We start from the raw sequence: 21,028 nt of genomic DNA on the forward strand, positions 1-21,028 counted from the left end.
AAATTGCGCCGTTTTTTCTGCAGAATTCTGCTGGTGGAGAAGTAACCCCGAGGCCTGGTCCCTTTGCATTGTTTTAATGTGATTGTATGTTAAATGTGATGACAACACAATATTTTGAGTAATTCTGGACCAGTGATGTCTGAAAAATTGCTATTAACATCACTGAATATCTTTTTACCTAATTTCGTTAAGCCCTGGTGCTAAGGGCGTCTAAATTGGTACTATGTACTCATTTACATGAACAGTTAGAATAAAACGATCTATCGACGATCGATGGCATGTGGGACTACATGTACCTGGGACAATGCATTGCATGTTGACCCCAAATCGCCAACGTTAGAGATCTCGTACTTGTTCTACAAGCTGAGTGGCACAGTATACAAGCTGTTATCCAGAGACTGATAGTGTCCCTGAAAAGGCAATGTATGGCATGCATTACAAACAGAGGTGGTGCTACCCGGTACTGACATTGTCTCTGGACATTCTGTGTGTTACATTTCCTCATTAAAACTCTGTACTTTACAATTACACATGTCATTACTAATGCGTATCGGACACAGCCAAAGCAAATAAAGTCAGATTTAGCGTCAATTTCACTTTTTACCGGCGGTGCGTTTTTCATGCATTTCTGAAGATATATCAGGTATAGGTAGCGTTCGTACGATTCCGCCTCCTGTCTTTGCCTACAGACAGTTCCGTCCTCTACCTTTTAAATGTTGTGGTAAACTGCGAGCTATCAACGTGCAAGTTCACAAACATTGTTGTGCACTTGGCCGACAGTGTAAAATAGCCAGTAAATAATATGGCATGGACCATCTAGAAGTTCGTAGTTGCACATGTAACAGTCAAACCGAAAATTGCTTAGCACAGCGTTTGACAGAGCACGGTACTAATAACAGTGGTGCCATTCGTAAATGTCCGATGGAGTACTGACATTTTCAACATACACCCCTACATATGCAACCATTCATGTTTACAGTCAAAATAATATGTTCTATACCCCTACGCTGTGCAAAACATTCACGTTTACAGTCAATCCTGTATGTCATATAGCCTTATCCGTGTAACCTGTGCAAAACATTCACGTTTACAGTCAACCCTGTATGTCATATAGCCTTATCCGTGTAACCTGTGCAAAGCATTCACGTTTAGAGTCAATCCTGTATGTCATATAGCCTTATCCGTGTAACATGTGCAAAGCATTCACGTTTACAGTCAACCCTAGTGTATACAATATACCTTTGGCCGGGTAACCGTTCATGTTTACAGTCAACCCTAGTGTATACCATATACCTTTGGCCGTGTAACCGTTCATGTTTACAGTCAACCCTAGTAACCGGAGCCGATGGTACGCCGGTAGATCGTCCGCTTCGGGAGCGGTAGATCAATGATCAATCCTGGGTCGAGCCACACCTAAGACTTTAAAAGAGTAAGTTGTAACTTTCTCGCTTGGCGTTGGGGATAGTGCAAGGACTGGTTGACCGTTATCAGTATAATGGCTCGGGCGGGGCGGCTTACTTGCCTTCGGTAAGGCGAAGTAGTGAAGAAGCACTAGATAAAAGAGCGGTGGAAATCCGTTCGGTATATGACTGAAAAATTGTTAAGTACGACGTTAAACCCCAAGAACTCACTCACTCACTCAACCCTAATATATGCCATAGACCCTTGGCCGTGTAACTGTTCATGTTTACAATAAACCCTATGTGTCATATGCCCCTACCAATTTAACTATGCATGTCTACCCTCAGCCATCATTGTTATATACTCTTACCCGTGCAACCATGCATGTTTACAGTCAATCCTAAGACTCATTTATCCCTACACATGTAACCATGCATGTTTACAGTCAATCCTATGACTCATTTATCCCTACCCATGTAACCATGCATGTTTACAGTCAACCCTAGTATATGTCATATACCCCTACCCATGTAACCATGCATGTTTACAGTCAGTCCTATGACTTATTTATCCCTACCCATGTAACCAACCATGTTTACAGTCAACCCAAGTATATGTCATATATCCCTACCCTTGTAACCATTCATGTTTACAGTCAGCCCTGGTATATGTCGTAAACCCCTACCCATTTATCCATTCATGTTTTCAATTAACCCTGTGTGTGATTTATAGCAACCATTGTAACCATTTATGTTTACAGTCAAATGTGATTGTCATATATCCCTACCCTTGTAGCCATTCATGTCTACAGTCAAATGTGATTGTCATATATCCCTACCCTTGTAACCATTCATGTCTACAGTCAACCCTAGTATATGTCGTATACCCCTACCCATGTATCCATTCATTTTTACAATTAACCCTATGTGTGATTTATAGCAACCATTGTAACAATTCATGTTTACAGTCAACCGTAATTGTCATTTACCCCTACCTGTGTAACAATTCATGTTTACAATCAACCCTATGTGTCATTTACCCCTACCCGTATAACCATTCATTTTTACAGTTAACCGTAATTGTTATATACCTCTACCTTTGTATTTAAGTTTACAGTCAACCCTAGGTGTCATATATCCCTAACGATGTAACCATTCTTGTTTACAATCAACCTTATGTGTCATTTATTCCTGCCCTTTTTAATCATTCATGTTTGCAGTCAACCGCATTTGTTATTTACCTTTACCTGTGAAACCATTCGTGTTTACAGTCGACCGTATTTGTCATGTACCCCTACCCATGTCAGCATTCATGTTTACAGTTAACCCTATGTGTCATTTCCCCTACCCATGTAACCATTCATGTTAATTACAGTCCACCCTAGTATATATTATATACCACTACCCTTGTAACCATTCATGTTAACAGTTAACCTTATGTGTCATTTCCCCTACCCATGTAACCATTCATGTTAATTACAGTCCACCCTAGTATATATTATATACCTCTACCCTTGTAACCATTCATGTTTACAGTTAACCCTATGTGTCATTTCCCCTACCCATGTAACCATTCATGTTAATTACAGTCCACCCTAGTATATATTATATACCTCTATCCTTGTAACCATTCATGTTAATTACAGTCCACCCTAATATATATTATATACCTCTACCCTTGTAACCATTCATGTTTACAGTCAACCCGATATTTTATACACCCAATAACCGGGAAATCATTCATGTATATCGTCAACCCGATATGTTATACACCTAATACCCGGGAAATCATTCCTTTTTACAGTCAACCCGATGTGTTAAACACCCAATACCCGGGAAATCAGTGAACACCTAATTTTACTTCTTAATTATTTATGTTTTCCACTTAGGATAAAGAATGAGAAACATTACAGTCGAAGTGAGACTGTTTTGGGACGAAGATACCAGAAGGATGATCAACCCAAAGGCTTTGCTACTACAATCCCGATAAACAGAGGAACGATCACGTGTCTTCCGTGAGGCATGGTGAATCATCTCTCATCATTGTGTTAGAATGTACACCTAAAGAAATGCATTTGAAGAGCGTTTGATAATCTTGGACAGCATACTTAGCTGTAAGTCATTCAGGAAGTATGATCTTATAGCATTTATACCATTACTAATCAATGATAATTCTGTCATATATTAAAATTATATATTCTCAAGATCTTTTTTTTTATTAATAATTATATGATAGCAGCCAGGTTTAAGGGCGGGGGAAATAGGAGTACCCCCGCAAAACCACCGACGTTTGACAAGTTACTGACAGCCTTTCCCACGTGCGACGTTCGGCAGTATAAGCCATATTGGTGGAATGCAGGCGGTCTTCAACGAACGTAACACTGCAACAACGATCTCATGAGCGTTCTCACCAAGGCGGAAACGAGCAAGTCAGATAGAAGGAATCCACAAAAACCCTTTCAAGACTTGGACTAAAACCGCACGTGATCTGTCCTGATTGAATGTTTAGCATAATGCATCCGTCAGTCTGTTGTACGCGTACATTTCCCGCTGACTACCACTCGTAACCTACGTTTCTTCTTGCCCTTTTGCTTTCGAAGAGTTAATGAAATTTTGGAGTCAGACATCTCTACCGTTTACATTCTAACAGAAGTAGTTGTTATCATTGGTCTTTATTACATTAAACGTGTGTTGTGTTGGAAGAAAACTTTGTGTTAAATCTCAATGATAATAAGGTTATAGACGCAGCTCTGTGCATCGATGTAAGAATAATACCTGTCATCGCAGCGCTTTTCCCACTACGCTTATAATAAGAGTTGTTGTGCCGCAGACCCCATAGTGTAATAAAGAGTTTTATTGCTCAACACGCTTAAGAGTCCAACAATAAATTGGACACATTTTGAGTCGTTAAAGACAAAAAAGGGCACAAATATGGGTGCCTACTTTAAAGACATGACAATGGTTCACGGGTACGCTTTGTAGGTTACATGTACTAGAATCGATACCGAACCTCTGACTGTAGGCCGTAACCGTGAACCAACAAGTCGTTCTCTGTCTCTGTGGTAAAAACACAGATCAGCACAAAACTTCCGCTTGATTTGTAGCTTGTCACAGTAACACACGTCAAGTTAAATCACATGCAAACTTTTGCTACAAAATAAACAGACTGAATAAAAACTGAATTTATCCGAAATTTCTACACGCTTATAAAGGACAATTTAAAGACAGAAAGTTTAAATCTTTATGACAAGGCGTCAAAATGTCTTTTCGTGTTGACATTTGCCCTTAACAAAACTGTGATAATTATGAAAATAGCTCGAACAGCTTACTACACCCAAAAAGCTTAACCGGCCGTCTATTGTTTGTCATTGATCTGGGCAAAATATATTATTTAGTATTGTACCACAGGCGCGGCACTGTGTCTTTGTTTAGGCGGATAAAGCCATTGATTTTTTGAAACTTGCCTGTGTATGAGAGCGGCAAGCTATACTTCTCGTAAAAAGGAAGGAATCTGTTAAACAAGGGTCGATCTCTTCACCTTTACAATGCAGCATTCAGCATATATTACCGAACCCTGTTGAAATGTTTTAATGGAAATCGTTGATGTCTAATGTATTGTTTTCTACTCCAAAAACACTTCTGCAATTGTTGCTTAAAATAGAGTTTTCTATGGGTCCAAAGCGGCTGCATATCCGCCTGTTTAAAAAACTTGAAAACAATAATAATATAATTGTTTCTACCACCATCTTTTAAGCACATCATCCTCTGCAAGCGTCTAGCTTATGGGTGAGTGTAGGCCTCACTGTCACAATGCACTGTATCGTCTGCACTAATCAGTAGACAATCTTCTATGCGATATCCTGCAGACTGTTCTATGGCATAAACACTCCACACCATAGTATATGGAAGTCAATGTAGTCTTTTTATTGTTAGACTGTATAACTAGGATTATGATGGTTAGCTAAGAATGCCCGAGGTATGGTGACCTTGCATTGTGTTCGTGTTTCTTAACATAACATTATATAATTCTAAATCTAAACCAGCAGGTTCAAATTGACTGATTCCAGTACAACTGCATGTCTTTTTACTTTATTCTGCTTAATCCATCGTGCTAGGGTGGGTTAAATTGAGCATTTACATAAACAGTTAGAATCGAACCTTTAGTGAGGTCAGTTGACAAGAGGACGAATTTCAACGTGTGACCAATCGTCAAATATTGCCAAATATTACATTGTTATCACTGTTCTGGTTTATTCGATATGCTGAAAGTTTTTAGTTATTCTAGACCAGTGACGTCTATATAATAAATTGCATATTAATATCATTACATTTTTCTTCACTTAATTTTGCTTAAGCCATGGTGCTAGAGGCGTGTAAATTGCTACTATATATGCATTTACACGAAGAGTTAGAATAAAACCCTAGCTGAGGTTAATTGACAAGAGGCCTTATTTCATTGGTTACACGTGACAATTTCCCAGCTATCACACTGTCGTTGCTGTTCTGTTTTCCCCCTCTATTGATTATATTGATGTCGAATCTTATGGGAGTGCTCAGAAGTAAGAACATCACCGTCATACCCCCTTGAACCTTAAGAGCTGACAATCTCTGACTGGATCGGGACAATGGTGGTAGAATCGGTGAACAATGTTTTGCTGTCCCTGCACCTGCACTCCACCAATAAGGCGTACTGATCATCACCGTAGCTGTCAACCAATCACTTAATTCTAAACAGTGTTAATCCAGAGCAGAGAAAAGAGTGTTTTAGTTGACAACTGGTCAAATATAACGCGTAAATCCCGCGTAAATCCTTAGTGGCAGGTCTTTACTTTCTAACAACAGTAACCACTCGAATGAAAAGCATTTGGTCAAAGCAATCTTCATTGTCAGGAAGAAGTTGACTGCATCTACCCAAGATAGACTGACCAAGAAAACAGAGACAGTTGATATTCTCCAAATCCATGTACACCACAAGGACAAGGATGACAACGCCTTTAACCAATGGCTAAATTTAAGATGTCAGAGAGTTACCAGTGTTCGTTCCTTTGATGCTTAAAGTGAAATATGTAAAAGTGCTTCAAATTCTTCCTTTCATAAACTCTGGAACGGGCCTCAGCTTCTTGAATATCCAGTCCTTTGCCCAAATACTGAAGTGAGAATTCCTTGGTTGCAAAAACACCGTACCCTAATGAAATGTGCAAAAAACACACAAAATCTTAACATACAAATCACTTAATTGAGTAAAACCATGTGACATTTGAGGGTAAAATTCTAATTTATTTATTCGTTTGACTGGGGTTCAACACATTATGCGAGTCTCACTTGTACGATATGGCAGCAAGTATTATGGGTGTGAGAAAAACAACGGTAAAACCAGCCACCTTTGGTAAACTAGTGACAAACTTCCTTTTGCGTGACACACAGATTTGCATGGAACACTGGCCGGAGACAGGTGGACTTCTAAACATTCACAAACCTCCCTACAAAACACAACAGCCTGTTTACTGTCACCAAGGTCTTTATGAACAGTGAAAGTTGGAGAACTGTCTCGCACCAAAAACGGGCATCGCTCTCCGGGGATAATCTTTAATTTAAATCACCACATATCTTCACACTGGTAAAACATATTAGAAATACAGAAGACACTATCTAAGTCATGTTTAAAAAAAAAGATTTGAGGAAATGAGACTGGGACTGGACAATTTAAGAGACTCATGAATATTTAAAGTATACTAAAATGGGGTGGGGGCGGTTGGTGGGAGGGATGTGAAGTGCATGTCTGAACCCGCACCTCATGTGCCTGCGAATAAAAGACAAGCACTTTAAACGCTAGACTATGGCTGCTTCTGCCACATTATGTTTCCAGTTCAGACAATTTAGTCCTGACCATTCAGTTTTTCACATGTTACAGGAGGTGATAGATCTGGGGATAAATCTGTGAATTTCAGTATTATGGGCCAAATTACACTTACTATTATATGAGATGTGGACAAACTCGGAAGTAACTGCAAGAGAAGAGAGGGAATGAAACAAGGCAGGAAATATTGTGACGGGCAGTACTGACTTCCATAAATATTTTTCGCGTGAAGAAGTGTTGGTTAATCCTTAAATTACTCCGCCCTTCTTTCACGCACTTGTGTAAGCATAGACACAAGATATAAAATAATCTCGCTAATTTGAGGCATGGTTTTGAACTTTTTTTCATATTTCATTCATAGGATACGGTAAACGGAATATTCAGCGAGTGACCCTGTGGCATCAAATGTATTAAGTTCAAGTCAAAAATTTTCTTTCTCTCCAGATGCTGGAGGCAAACAAAACTTTTTAATTCTCATTTAATAAATTTGATATTACAGGATCACTCACTGGAGATCCTTAATGTAATAACCAAACTAACATCTGAGTGTAATATCACTTTTTATCACTGAAATCCTGACATTTCACAAATATATTAATAACAAACGAACTTGTTTAAATGAAAAATGCTTAAATTATTCTATGTATCCTATTTTATGAATGTTATGAACAAGGAAGCAAACTACACAGAAAACAACCTTTAAGTAAAAAGCAGAACTTATGTCAACATCTTAAGTTAAATTAAGAAATGTGATCCATATTCAATACACTTCTGCTAGGGTAGTGAAATAATTTTACAAGGTGAAACGATTTTGCTTTGAAACTGTTGTGAATGATCTTTTAAGACAGGAAGCCGGATTTCACCATGTGTGATCATTTGCCAAATGTCACACTGTCATCACTGCTTTATCTTGACTTTCCACGCTGTAACCTTTTGCATTCTAGATTTTGATTAAATAAAATAAAACTACGATCAATAGTAACAATGACCAATTCAGAAATGACGTCATGTTAGAAATTGCCACCAAAATGGCGCAAGAGGCTGACTGATTATTCCTCAATCGTGTACTGAAGAATGTTACCCCTGAACCCTTGGCTGTTAATTTTTTTGAGTGGATAATACCGGAATGTCCTGGGTAAACCACCGTTTACTCATGAACCTTCCCATGCCATGCACACCCTTGCATGCTATACCGAAAGGAGATATGTTGTCCTTAAACCGTATAATAAGTGCCGGAGACCACTGAATGTTACCGAGGTTTAAACAATATCCGAGAGTGCAGGAGTTTTTAGATTCCCTGGCCAAGACAGGGATTGAACCAGTGCCTTGCTTGGCTGCTGACTGGGAATTACTTAGCCTTATTTTCTGAGAGTTAAGGTTCTCAATTTAAGGTAAGGGTTCGTTAGAATCCCTTTGTGCACTTTCTAGCATTGTATTACATTTGAAAAACATAGTATCAATAGCACCAGTATCAAAGCACCGTGGCTTAAGCAGAATTAGGTAAAAAAAAACATTTGCAGTGATGTTAACTGCAACTTATTAGACGTTACTGGTTTAGAATTACTCAAAATGCTGTGTTATCATCACATTTACCATACAATCACATTAAAACAATGCAAAGGGATATAATTATTTATTCACTTTAATTGAACTAAGACAGTCCAAATTCGGCATGCTTTGTTCAAATAATTCATTGATTTCTTGTGAACGTAAAATTGATCAAATAATAACAGCATGCAATGACACAAAGAGATCGATTCATTTGTTGTCAGACATATGAAACTTTAACCTGTGACGGCAAATAGATAAATAAAGCCTTAATGAAGTAGCTTTGTAGATAACAGTTAACAACAAACGGGTTTAAAATGCATTAGCCCATAACATGGGAGTATATAATGTGCTCATTAATCTATATATGTTTATAACAGGAAAAGAAAAACAGCAAATAAATAATTTCGCTATGTAAATTGCATATGAATGCATCTGATTAATTGAATGCTTTCGTTCACAAGGCATTTCACTCTAATGGTGCTTTTATTTTACACGTATGTACAATTAGTGATAGGACACTTCTAGAAAAGTGTGATGCCGATTTGAAGCGATTATAGTGAAGTACCGTATATAACAATAGAGGCCTTTAGTTAGAAGTTAAAATTTCAATCGGCAACTCAAAAACAGAAGTAAACTAATTCAAATTTGAAGTTAGAAAGTTGAAGTTATATCTTCGATTTTCCACGCTTTATTTCAAGAAGGCACTCAAGTAAGAGATTCTTAAGTTATTTATTTTATTATTGTTTTTCTCCATACCCAATAAGTTTACTGATGAATTTTCCAACATGTGATGTACTGGTACAGATATGCACACCATATTGGTGGAAGACAAATGGTTTTTAGCGAAAACTGTATAGAAAGTACAAACGGTCACGCTGTTTACCGCTTGTAGTGGCCATGGACTCACCAACAGGTTGAGTAATCCATAGTTCGTGTTTGTTTCGCATTAATTACATCATACATGATATATAGCTGAGATGACAGTTTTGAGTGAGTGAGTGACTGATTGGGGTTTAATGTCGTACTTAACAATTTTTCATATGACGACGAAGGAATTCTTAGAGTGCATGTAATGTGCCTCCTTGTCGAAGTACGGATTTCCACCGCTCTTTTATCTAGTGCTGCTTCACTGAGACGCCTAACCGAAGGCAAGTAAGCCATTATACTGATACTGGTCAACCAGTCGTTGCACTATCCCCTTCATGCTGAACGCCAAGCGAGGAGGCTGCAACTTCCTCTTTGGTGTAACTCGGCCCAGGATCTACCTCTCCCGAAGCGAACGCTCTACCAACTGTGCTAGCGGGGGACGGTTAGATGACAATTTAACTCCCTCGCATTCGCTTGACTTGACCTGTCCCGTATTGTGATTCATGTGTAGAGTAAGGGACTCCATACAACTCAAACAGGGAAGAGGAAACCAATTAGTGTTAAGAGTAAGGAAGCTTAACGGACCAGTTCAGGCTTTCAGAAGTAAAGACTTTCTTTCAAGCATGACAGACGCGCTTAATGTCGTTCTGGTGGAACAATGCGTGTGTTTGCTGTTTGACGACACTGATCCCATGTAAATCCCCCTGGAGTTGGTCAGGGGTTAGATGCCTTTCTGCTAAACAGCTTAAATGGTTCGTCCAGATCACCACACTTAATCACTTAACAATACCAATGATCCCTTAACTGTCACAATTTCAATTTTAGTAATAGCATCACTTAATCAATATTTGCCCACTTGCTTACAGTAAATATGTGATAAACACTTGTATTATGTCTTTAGTACTTTATAACTTTTTTGATTTTACTTTTCTCACGATAATTCTTGTGATAGTCACCACATAATTATTTTACCTACTGCTTACTTAAAAAACTCAATTTTCGTCGTTCCGGGTTAATCTATACAGATATTTCTACACATTAACATCTACAAAGAAATGCCTATGATTTCACATATTAGTTAATTTAGACGCAAAAGTCCTGAACAGGATTGTTGTCTTGGTGATGTGTTAGAGTCATTCGGATGAAACCTTTACATAATTCATAGTGTCAGCTGAGTGACCTGTAGATAAATGGATATATTTATTTATTTCATATACTTTAATTGCTCGTAACTTACTCGTCCAGAATGATTCTCTATAAGTATGCCACCAGGTTAACGGGCAGAAGAAACAAGACCGAGCCAAAAATAAAAAAAAGAACACCAGATTTATATGATAAAGATAGTTTAATTTCCCCATCTCCATCACCAAAAGTTGACTTAATTTTACCCGTGCCATCACCAAAAGATGGCTTATCTGAAGGTTATGTTTGTTATCAGCCTTGTTGATACAGAAACGAGGACCTGAAAAACGTGCTCACAACAGTGCAATAATGCCAAGCCCTGCCTAATTCAGAACACATCCATTCGATCTGCCATACTTAGAGCTGTGGATATGTTAAGGCGTTCACATATCAAATTGCAATGGCGAATTATATGTACATGTATACATCAGCGCGTTCCGGATCCGGTCTCAGCACGTAAACTTAGAACCAAGAAACATGACTGGTTGACTGGTGTCAGAATGCGACTGGGTGGGCTGTCATGTCTGGTATCTTCGGTAAGATACTTCAATGATGGTAGTTGTCATGCCACAGCGAGACACTGTATGTGTATACTCACCTAATGGCTACTCGTCGTCATATTGCTGTGAATTGTTGAGTACGGCGTTAAAAAACCAAACATACAAACACCCCTCAGCTAGCTGAGCACCAAACAAAACGTGAAACATCGATATTACCGCTTGTAGCCTTAAGGAGCCGACGGGACTAAGGGAAATAACTCACGTATGGATTTCAGCGAGTAACAGAGTTGACACCTTGTGAGAAATACAGACGTAAAAACGAAAACAATCGAACAGATATGTGATCAGTAACAATGTTTATCATATAGTTGTATAAATATTAACGATTAACTGTTGATTACTATAAGGGAATAATGTGCAATCAAACAATACGGTGTATTCGCAAACAGCGACAGTATCTAGGGACTGTATATTCATCGTGTTGAATTAGTTCGCCACATTAGTATTTTAATGATTTGTGTTAAACGTTGTTTTGGGAATTGGCCTTAGAATTGTTGACCTGGAACGTTCATTTTGGTTGGCGGCTGTTATACGAATGTCTGTTTCGACGCAATGATTTAAAACAGGAACAATTGAACTGGTTCATTGTATTTGTAGGTTTTCTTCCTGGCAGTAGTGTCAATAGGGTGAAAGGCAATCAGCACGTCCACTCTTTTATGGTATTATATGGGCATAATAGCAATACCCTGATTGAGCGTTGCTGATAGTTATCTTTGTTTGTTTTCACTTCCGGTGATATTCAATACATGCTTTGTAACTGTAATTGTTCTTAAAAGGTTACCTATGACAACATACCTATGCCACTATTGAACAACCGTGTCTCGGATTGTTCCCACCATCAGGCCCTAAAGAATGAGATCTCGTGTTCAAATCTAGCTCTTGTGGATACGATTGTAACCATAAATGAGGAGGTTTGTCAGGTATGTAGAGAATGGTTGTGGTTTAAACGGCTCTGCGGTTTCCTCCACCCATCAATCTATGAAGAGGGAAGTTCATATTCCTTTGTCGATATCCATGTCAAATACCACAAAGGGGGTAAGACTGCCAGCCAAATTCAAATGCACTGTACACATATATCACGTAATACACGTGTAGTGTAACTTCTAAACACGAAACACTCATTTTAACTCAATATTTCGTCACTTTATTTTGCAGTTGTTGTAGAGTGAATGTAAACGGTACACAATTGGGGGTTCGAGAATACTATCTCCTGGGGGACCCCTGTCCTTAATCTTAACCCAAGTACTCACCCGCGTTACCATGTCTTGTCCACTTCTAGCCAACTGTGTAGGGTTAAATGTCTACCGACAGAATGAGACAATGCCAACCAAAAATGTAACAAAAACTTTGCAGTTGACTTCTTTGTCCATGAACTCTTCCTACATGTATACTGCTTTATGCGCATGTTGTTGTCACTCCTGTTAATACTCCAGCGTGTCATAGAAGTAACATTTTTTGAAAAAAAATTTTGTCTGAAAGAAAATTATTAGCGACATTATTACAAAGGGATTCCGATCAATGATAGACCGGTTACTGTGGTTTAAAAATGCATTTAGTCATCATCCAGTTATCTGGATTTATTACTGCGGAAATGTATCATTAAGAAGTGAGTTATTACTAGAGGGTGATTTCTAATTAGTCCAGAACAGTGTTTCTGAACAGAGCTGTGAAGTATGACCTGTAAACTATAGCACCAGCAGACAAACCCTGCCTTAGCGATCCACACCGATAAGTGCCTTCAGTGGCCTATGTGTTGATTGGATTTTAGCCACACGCATGATTACCTATGGTTATAGGTATGCTCTTAGACAGATAATGACTTCAGGGGAGCAATAGGTGACGACATTTGACTATCAACAATGTAGATGGTCCAGAAAACCACAGAAGTTCTGGTGTACATAGAATAATCTAACCGTTTGCCTCCACATGCTGGAGTAAGTTCTACAAAATAAAACTTCCTTCCAGGCGTAGAAACATACCACGTGATGTTTTCTTTGGTGGGGATATGCTTTCTCCTATTCAATCCCCATGATTCTACAACGATAGGCAAGGGGCAATACTCTGTCGGGAACTACAGTCTATAAGGAATTATTCATCTTGTAGCCCCGGTCTAGACGCCGGAGTTGAGTAAATCCATTAAGAATGACAACGTTCTGATAATACAGAGAGCTGTATAAATAATACATGAACTTTCAATAAAAACAGGTTAATAAGGTAAAGGTTATAAAATTAGGGTACTAACCTTGACATCGATGTTGTGCATGTTTCCGAATTTTGCTTTTAGTTAAAAATCTAAGAATTCGATGGTTTATTTATAATTGGGTTTGTCTAGACCAAAACCAGTCGGTTGGCCAAAAACCAAGACAATCCTATGACCATTAGCATTGATATCACCATTTTGTCGAGAAACGTCCGTCCTCATGGTAAGTGTGTATGTGAGCTAACTGGCTGTTTTGTGGTACAAGCTCAGCACCAGCAAAGGTTCATTCTGTATTAACGTATTGCGATGTCATATCTCGCGTCTTTCACGGAATAGGCAGAAATGTATAAACAAAGTATTGATACAGTCTTGCTATAAATAATGTGTCCTGACAACATGCGAACATTTTTCCGTGTCTTCAAGTAAAAGCTATTTTTTAAACGTATAAAATGTTTAAAAGGAATGCATTAAGATATGTCTATAAAAATTAATAGTGCTGTGTATAAAAATATAAAGCACTCAATTAAGCATTTCAACTTTTTCCGGTAATGCATAAGACAAATTACGACTTTCAGCAAACCTAATGTTCCGTGAAAACTTAGTTACGTTTTCTTTTGCACCTGCCGTTCTTGGACTGACATAATGGACCATTGCACAGAGGATTGAAAATAAGGAAAAAATTCCAAGTCTTTTCCAATCCGCCAAGCGACAAAGCATGGCGACTCACAACAGCCTCCACAGCAGGCCTATGGCCATGAACAATTTCCTTTTTTCCAGTCACACAGTTACTTTTGAAGGGTTTCTAAACCTTTTTCGACTCTTCACTGAAGAAATGGGCACAATAAAATGCCTTTTTCTTCGTTGAAATGCCAACAGAGTATCTTAGAAGGACAGATGTATATAAAAAATCAACACTCCAGATGTCACGAGTTGACCTTTCTGATGTTCTAAAGTAGGTCGTGATTTTTTCGAGACGTTCACCATTGTAATATAAGATCAGTCAATTACTGAAAGTTGATCTGGCAGCAACGTGTCCATGTTCAAGGGTTTTGCCCGGGGCTCTGCCCGGTTTCTCCAGATCATAATGCTGGCCGCCGTCGAACTCTATTCCACATGGCCAGTAGGCCAGTGTAACTAGAATGCAGGAGGAAAGAGGTGAAGTATCGAAAGAAAATCTAGCTGTAAATCATCCGTGGTTGTGAAAGCTACTTTTGGTCTCCAAATCGTTTGTGTAAATCAGTGTAATTATTCAGTCCAACTCTTCTCACACACAAAATGTGCTTATACCTTATTGGTGACAAAGCCGACAATTCTCATAGTAACACCGAAACCATAACGTTTCAACGTTATGTGGGAATTGAGTTACGTAATAAACTGTCGTATGTGATGTATCCCACTAGCCATGTGGATCACACTTGAAATTGCCGTGTTTTCATTCTGGACCATGTTTTTCTGATTGGCTAACATGTATTAGAATTAGTCCTGCAACAGATGCCTTATAAATCTCTACGATGATTTTAACCCAAGTGATGGTCGATAACCCTAATGGATTACATATACGTAAGATTTATATTTGTTCAAAAGAGACAGCACTTCATTCATGGTTGAAGATTTACATGTGCAAAACTGAATGCTCATCCATCCCTTCCACTCCTCAATCAGGTTTCCCCACCTCATCTTCACCCATCCCCTTCTACCCCTTAGTCAGGTTTCCCCACCTTATCCTCACCCACCCCGTTCCACCCCTCACACCTACTTCCAAACGTATAAAGAGAGGCTTTTATTTCACTATCAATGAGCTGGTCAAGCACTAGGAGAGCGTAAGAATCAAGTAACCCTTAAGAGCCATTCAAAGTGCAGTGTTTACTCCCGACACGCTTGTTTTGGGTTGTGAAGACACATTGAGTGCAACACTCGTTGAAGGCGTCTCCAGACCGCTTTACGCGTGTAAGTTCCTTTCATCTGTAGAGGTGAGATTTTCTCCTCAGGCGACAGCTACGTGCATGTAGTGTGTAGACGCACCTTGTCAAGAGCACGCGCCAGCCCAGAAAGACGGGTATCTTTAGCAAAGCCACTGAAAAGGCTCCTACTAAATTATACTTTCGGGGCAATTGTAAATCTTTCTGGGGCAGGGGAGAGGATGGTTTGGGCTAAGCGTGCCCACACCAGTCTCCCAATCGCAAGACAATTACACAATTGACCCACCACTGATGTATAGAATTTGACATAGAAACAAAGCCCTGGTTGTTCTTCTGGCATTTAGTTGCAAAAAAGACAATGCCAAATACTAATTATACATTTATAACGCTACTGGCACGATGATTCTGTCATGCTTATCCCAAAAGCGCCGTTCACACTGTCCAATTGTCGAGTCAACCCTTCGAATTTGAATAGTCGAATTTGTATTTATTTATTTATTTATTTATTTATTTATTTATATTTACTCTCCATGTTTTACATGTAGTTTATTTTATATATTAGATAACCTCCTAAGCCCCGTTTTACGAACAGAATGAAGCACTTAGTCAAACATAACTACGACGTTTATATCCAGCCTATATGTCGCCATGAGCGTTACGTCTTGCAAGAATTACACATTTTGAGTACAACGATGGCGGTAGAACATAATGAAAGGTGTTTTAGGACCGTGGGGATGCAACTGACATGACAGACGGGTAACTGACTTGAAACTGACTTGTATCTGACGTATAACTGACAGGATCCTTGGCTCAGTTACTTCACACCGTCATTCGGGTTACTTAGGGATCCATGCTTGACCGGGTTTACGGCTCCGGTAAGTGGATTTGACTCGGTCCATAATCAGATGACGCTGACCATGTTTTCTGGACAGTTTAATAACCCTACAGGCCCGTAATTTGACATGATTTAACCTTGACGGTTACCTCGCAACAAGCAGTAATCTTCAGCTAATTGTGAATATACTTGTGACTTAGAAAACACATTTTATGAATAAAATATTGGGGTTTAAAGCAACAATGGCACTAACTGAGCTATGTTGTGACAAACAAATCTTATCATGTCTGACTTTTATACCCAACTTTCAATGACATTTTCCGGAATGTTGAAATTTAAACTTGTATTTATTTATAACAACTAACATGTAACATTTAGCTGACATCAGCTCTGTTGAAAGATTCCGCTCGACGTATTAAAACTGGCATTTTAGTGTTTTACAGTCATTCCCTGAAGAAAACAATATAAACCGCTTAGATAATGATGGACAGCGGAAAATTCTCCACCGGCATCTATACTTTCTGAGGGATTATTCATCCTGCTGTCCTGATCTAAAGGCCGTAGGAAAATAAATCATCAAAGGACGCAAAAGTTTTAATCACTGGACGATCAATACAATACGTGTATGGAGCTGTACCGCCTCCAAACGCAGCGGTAATCGGCCTTATGAAGGATGCTAAATACATCCAAGTAGGTATGTAGGGAGAAAAAAGTCCCTGAGGCATCTTCCATACAACGGTTTATATTCAGGGGAGAATGCAGGTAACATTGCAATAGTCTGCGTCCAACCTTATTACCTTGGTATTGAAGTTGTAGTTGTTATAACGTGGTCTTATTTTATCTAATAAATCCAGTATTAGGCAGTTATATCTGAAAAGATTCCAGTTTTCTCCAACGAAGACCAATTTGCTTGACAAAAACCAATATGATACTTAATACTGTTTGACTTTAATTACACCTAAAGGAATCTGACAATCAGAAAACTTGGTATGTACATGATACAGTTATTGATCTGCGCAAACCGGACTCAATACAACGTTTTTAGTGCTAATTTGTGGAGGATGCCTTGCCGGTTTTCTTGTTATTAAACGTTTTCTGTCAGTCGAGGGTTGTATTCTAACATCGCAGTATTAGACAATCAGGACAGCTCCTCAAAAGTATTATATGAATACCTTTTGACAGCCGCCGTTGTGAAGCCCCGTTGTTGTTGCGTTGGATGAAAGTGTAAGCCACACCACTAATGCTAGGCTATAGGGGAAGTTTCAGGGTCTGATCACACCTGTCACATTTTGCATTCCATCTCATGTTCACCAGTCCTGTTCAGTTTGACAAACACCTATCACCAGGTACGATGATTATCAACATGTAAACACCATACATGTAACACGTGATGTACAGGTCACACAGAAACCCTAATGGTATTTTAAATAAAAACAATGAACTGGGGAGACGTATGTGAAATTAGATTATATCGATATACGTGTACATGATCATCAATCGTCCTGTTATATTGGGTCTCTCAGCAACTTACTAGTGGTCGTGGGTTTCGTCAGGGTTCTCCCGGGTTTCCTTTCAACGAAATGGAGTGTTCTTTTTTACGGCGTAAAACACCAACCAAATAAATAAATCCTATTACAGTGAAGAATGTCTGTAAGGTTTATTTATTTATTTATTCGATTGGTGTTTTACGCCGTACTCAAGAATATTTTACTTATACGACGGCGACCAGCATTATGGATGGAGGAAACCGAGCAGAGCCCGGGGGAAACCCACGACCATCCGCATGTTGCTGTCGGACCTCCCCACTTCCCACTTGAAACTGAACAGGGGGCGGGATATCAGCGTTTACGTGTGACCAAGTGACAACGATCTCAGTGTCGTCCCTGCTCTGGTTTTACTCTCTGTATACAGGCAATACTAATGTGGCACTAAAAACTGGAAGAACACACACTGTACATGTGTGGTGAAGATAACCAGCGTGTAATTTACTCAGTGCCAGTGTGTCGTGTTTGTTGTACGTCGATAAGTCAGGTAGCGGATTTTCCACATTGTTAGTCGGCAGATTGTTTAATATGCCCACCCCTCAGAGCGAGATAGTCATTCATGTCCGTTCATGAATAAAAGACTTTTCGACGTGCCATAAATTCTAAGAAGTGCAAGATAATAGTAGTCAGTAGAAAGTCGTTGGCTCTAAACAATATTGATTTACAACTTCCAAGAATATGAAAAATGACAATGGTGTTAAGTGAGCATGTTACCAAATAATTCAGGGGGTGCGTATCTGGATAATTGTACAAATCAGGGGCGATCGACTGTAGAAATAAAGATAACATTATTGCAGTGTGCATCACAGGCTATGGGAAGTAATCATTGGGACAAGGAATCCCAGACAATGGCTGTCCGTTGACACATTAGGCTCCCGATTTATCCGGCCTGAAATCATACAGTTGAGACAAAAATATATTTACAGAAGGTAAAGTTCACTGAGGCCCTTGTGTTTATGACCACATGCTCACAGAAGTGTGATGTAAACCGATTATTCAAAGGTCATAACCTTGGTTATGTAAAACTGCTGGTATGCCTAGGCTCAGTGGCATGATCTGTGTTTTTTTCACACTTCAAACTTCTACCCCTGCAGTTTCTCTGGGTGAATCTGAGGAGATACATGCAGTGGCCTTATATAATACTGCAGAGAACAGGCCGCTCACCACCGCCTACAAACATGATATATAACTAGTATTTAATTTAATCATTAAAATCCTTTTAATCCATAAGACAAGATCATGGATAGTAAAACGACAGTGATAGTTGACAAACAATCGTATCTTGCCGATTTACTTCAGTGTTTTATTCTAACTGTTCACCGGCCCGACAGCGCAGTTGATAGAGCTTCCGCTTCGGGAGCGGCAGATCCAGGGTCAATCCTGGGTCGAGTCACACTTGAGACCTTAAAAGAGGAAGTTCTAACTTCTTCGCTTGGCGTTCAGCATGAAGGGGATAGTACAACGACTGGATGACTGGTTTGGGAGGGGCGCTTGGTGAAGCAGTACTAGATAAAAGAGCGGTAGAAATCCGTCCTGTAACAAGGGGGCATATTACATGCACTCTAACGATTCCTTCGTCGTCATATGACTGAAAAAAGTACGACGTTAAAACCCAAGCACTAACTCACTCCAACCGTTCATAAAGATTTCTAAATGCTATCAACTTACTCCCTGTCCCACCCCCAAAAATTTTTCATCAAAATTAGGCCATACTGTACGCAAAATTAAGTACAGTATGATAATTTACCAGGCATCTACAAAAGAACGGTGATCTACTCCGGGTGCTTCGGTTTTCACCAGCCCATGCCCAGAATCTTTAAAACTTTTGAATGAATAAGATTACACAAGTACAAAACGTCCTACACACTGGTGCCACACAGCTGTAGGGACACATTGGTGCCACACTGCTGTAGGGATACAATGGTGCCACACTGCTGTAGGGATACACTGGTGCCACACTGCTGTAGGGACACTGGTGTAGGGACACACTGTTGCCACACTGCTGTAGGGACACATTGGTGCCACACTGCTGTAGGGATACAATGGTGCCACACTGCTGTAGGGATACACTGGTGCCACACTGCTGTAGGGACACTGGTGTAGGGACACACTGGTGCCACACTGCTGTAGGGACACACTGGTGTCACACTGGTGTAGGGACACACTGGTGCCACACTGGTGTAGGGACACACCGGTGCCACTCTGGTGCCGAAATTCACGGACCAATAACGTTTCCACCTTTCCCCATTCTTACTTTGACGCCTATATTTGGCGGCGGGTCAGTGATGGGGTGGGGAGGTTCCACAATTACCCAGCATGCTCCTCTAGAAGTTGTTGACTGTAGCTTTATTGTTGCAGTTTACAGGGACCAGATCCTTCAACCTGTTGTCGTCCCCTTCCTGCAGCGCCACTGCCCCGGAGTCACAAAGCTCGTTCCGCATACGGCTCAGGCGACAACAATATTTATGGATGCAGACAACTTTATGGGGATCCTTGGCCTGCAGCTTCACCTGATTTAACACCTAGTGAGCGCCTTTGAGACGGCAGGGACGCCATTCCAAGATCGTTGACGCGATCTCCAGAGACCCAATCAGGATCTGGGCGGAGATTCTGCAAGCATTCCTTTATTGAAACGAGGATACGCAGAAACCATCGACGCTCGTGGTCGAGATACCTATTAGAGAGCTTGCTAACCTTCATTTTGAGCCTCCTCCGCCATTGACCTTGAAAACACGTTAGCGGCAGCATTTTAATAGCCATTTTTGGTCTGCTCGTGGACAATAGGTCAATATGTTCGACCATGAATAAAAAAAAGTATCTATTAAAAACTGGACGAACCATATATTTATATCTATGTCAGTTATTTTGTAGAATGAGTATATACTTGAAGACGAACAGCACAGATATTCAAGTTCGTGGCAGCATTTCAATTCCAGTGAAATATTTTAGTATTACACGTCCGGATATTCCTTCCCATCTATACTTATATTTACCTTCAGAGACTATTAGTGTAGCACATCGACACGAAGACCTCGATAGGCCAAATAACACAACCCAATCAATCCCATCTTTTTTTAGCACCTTCATGTGGAGACAATAAAAACACCACGGGC

Source organism: Liolophura sinensis, chromosome 8, assembly GCF_032854445.1.
Source record: "Liolophura sinensis isolate JHLJ2023 chromosome 8, CUHK_Ljap_v2, whole genome shotgun sequence".
In the NCBI taxonomy this organism is placed as follows: Eukaryota; Metazoa; Mollusca; class Polyplacophora; order Chitonida; family Chitonidae; genus Liolophura; species Liolophura sinensis.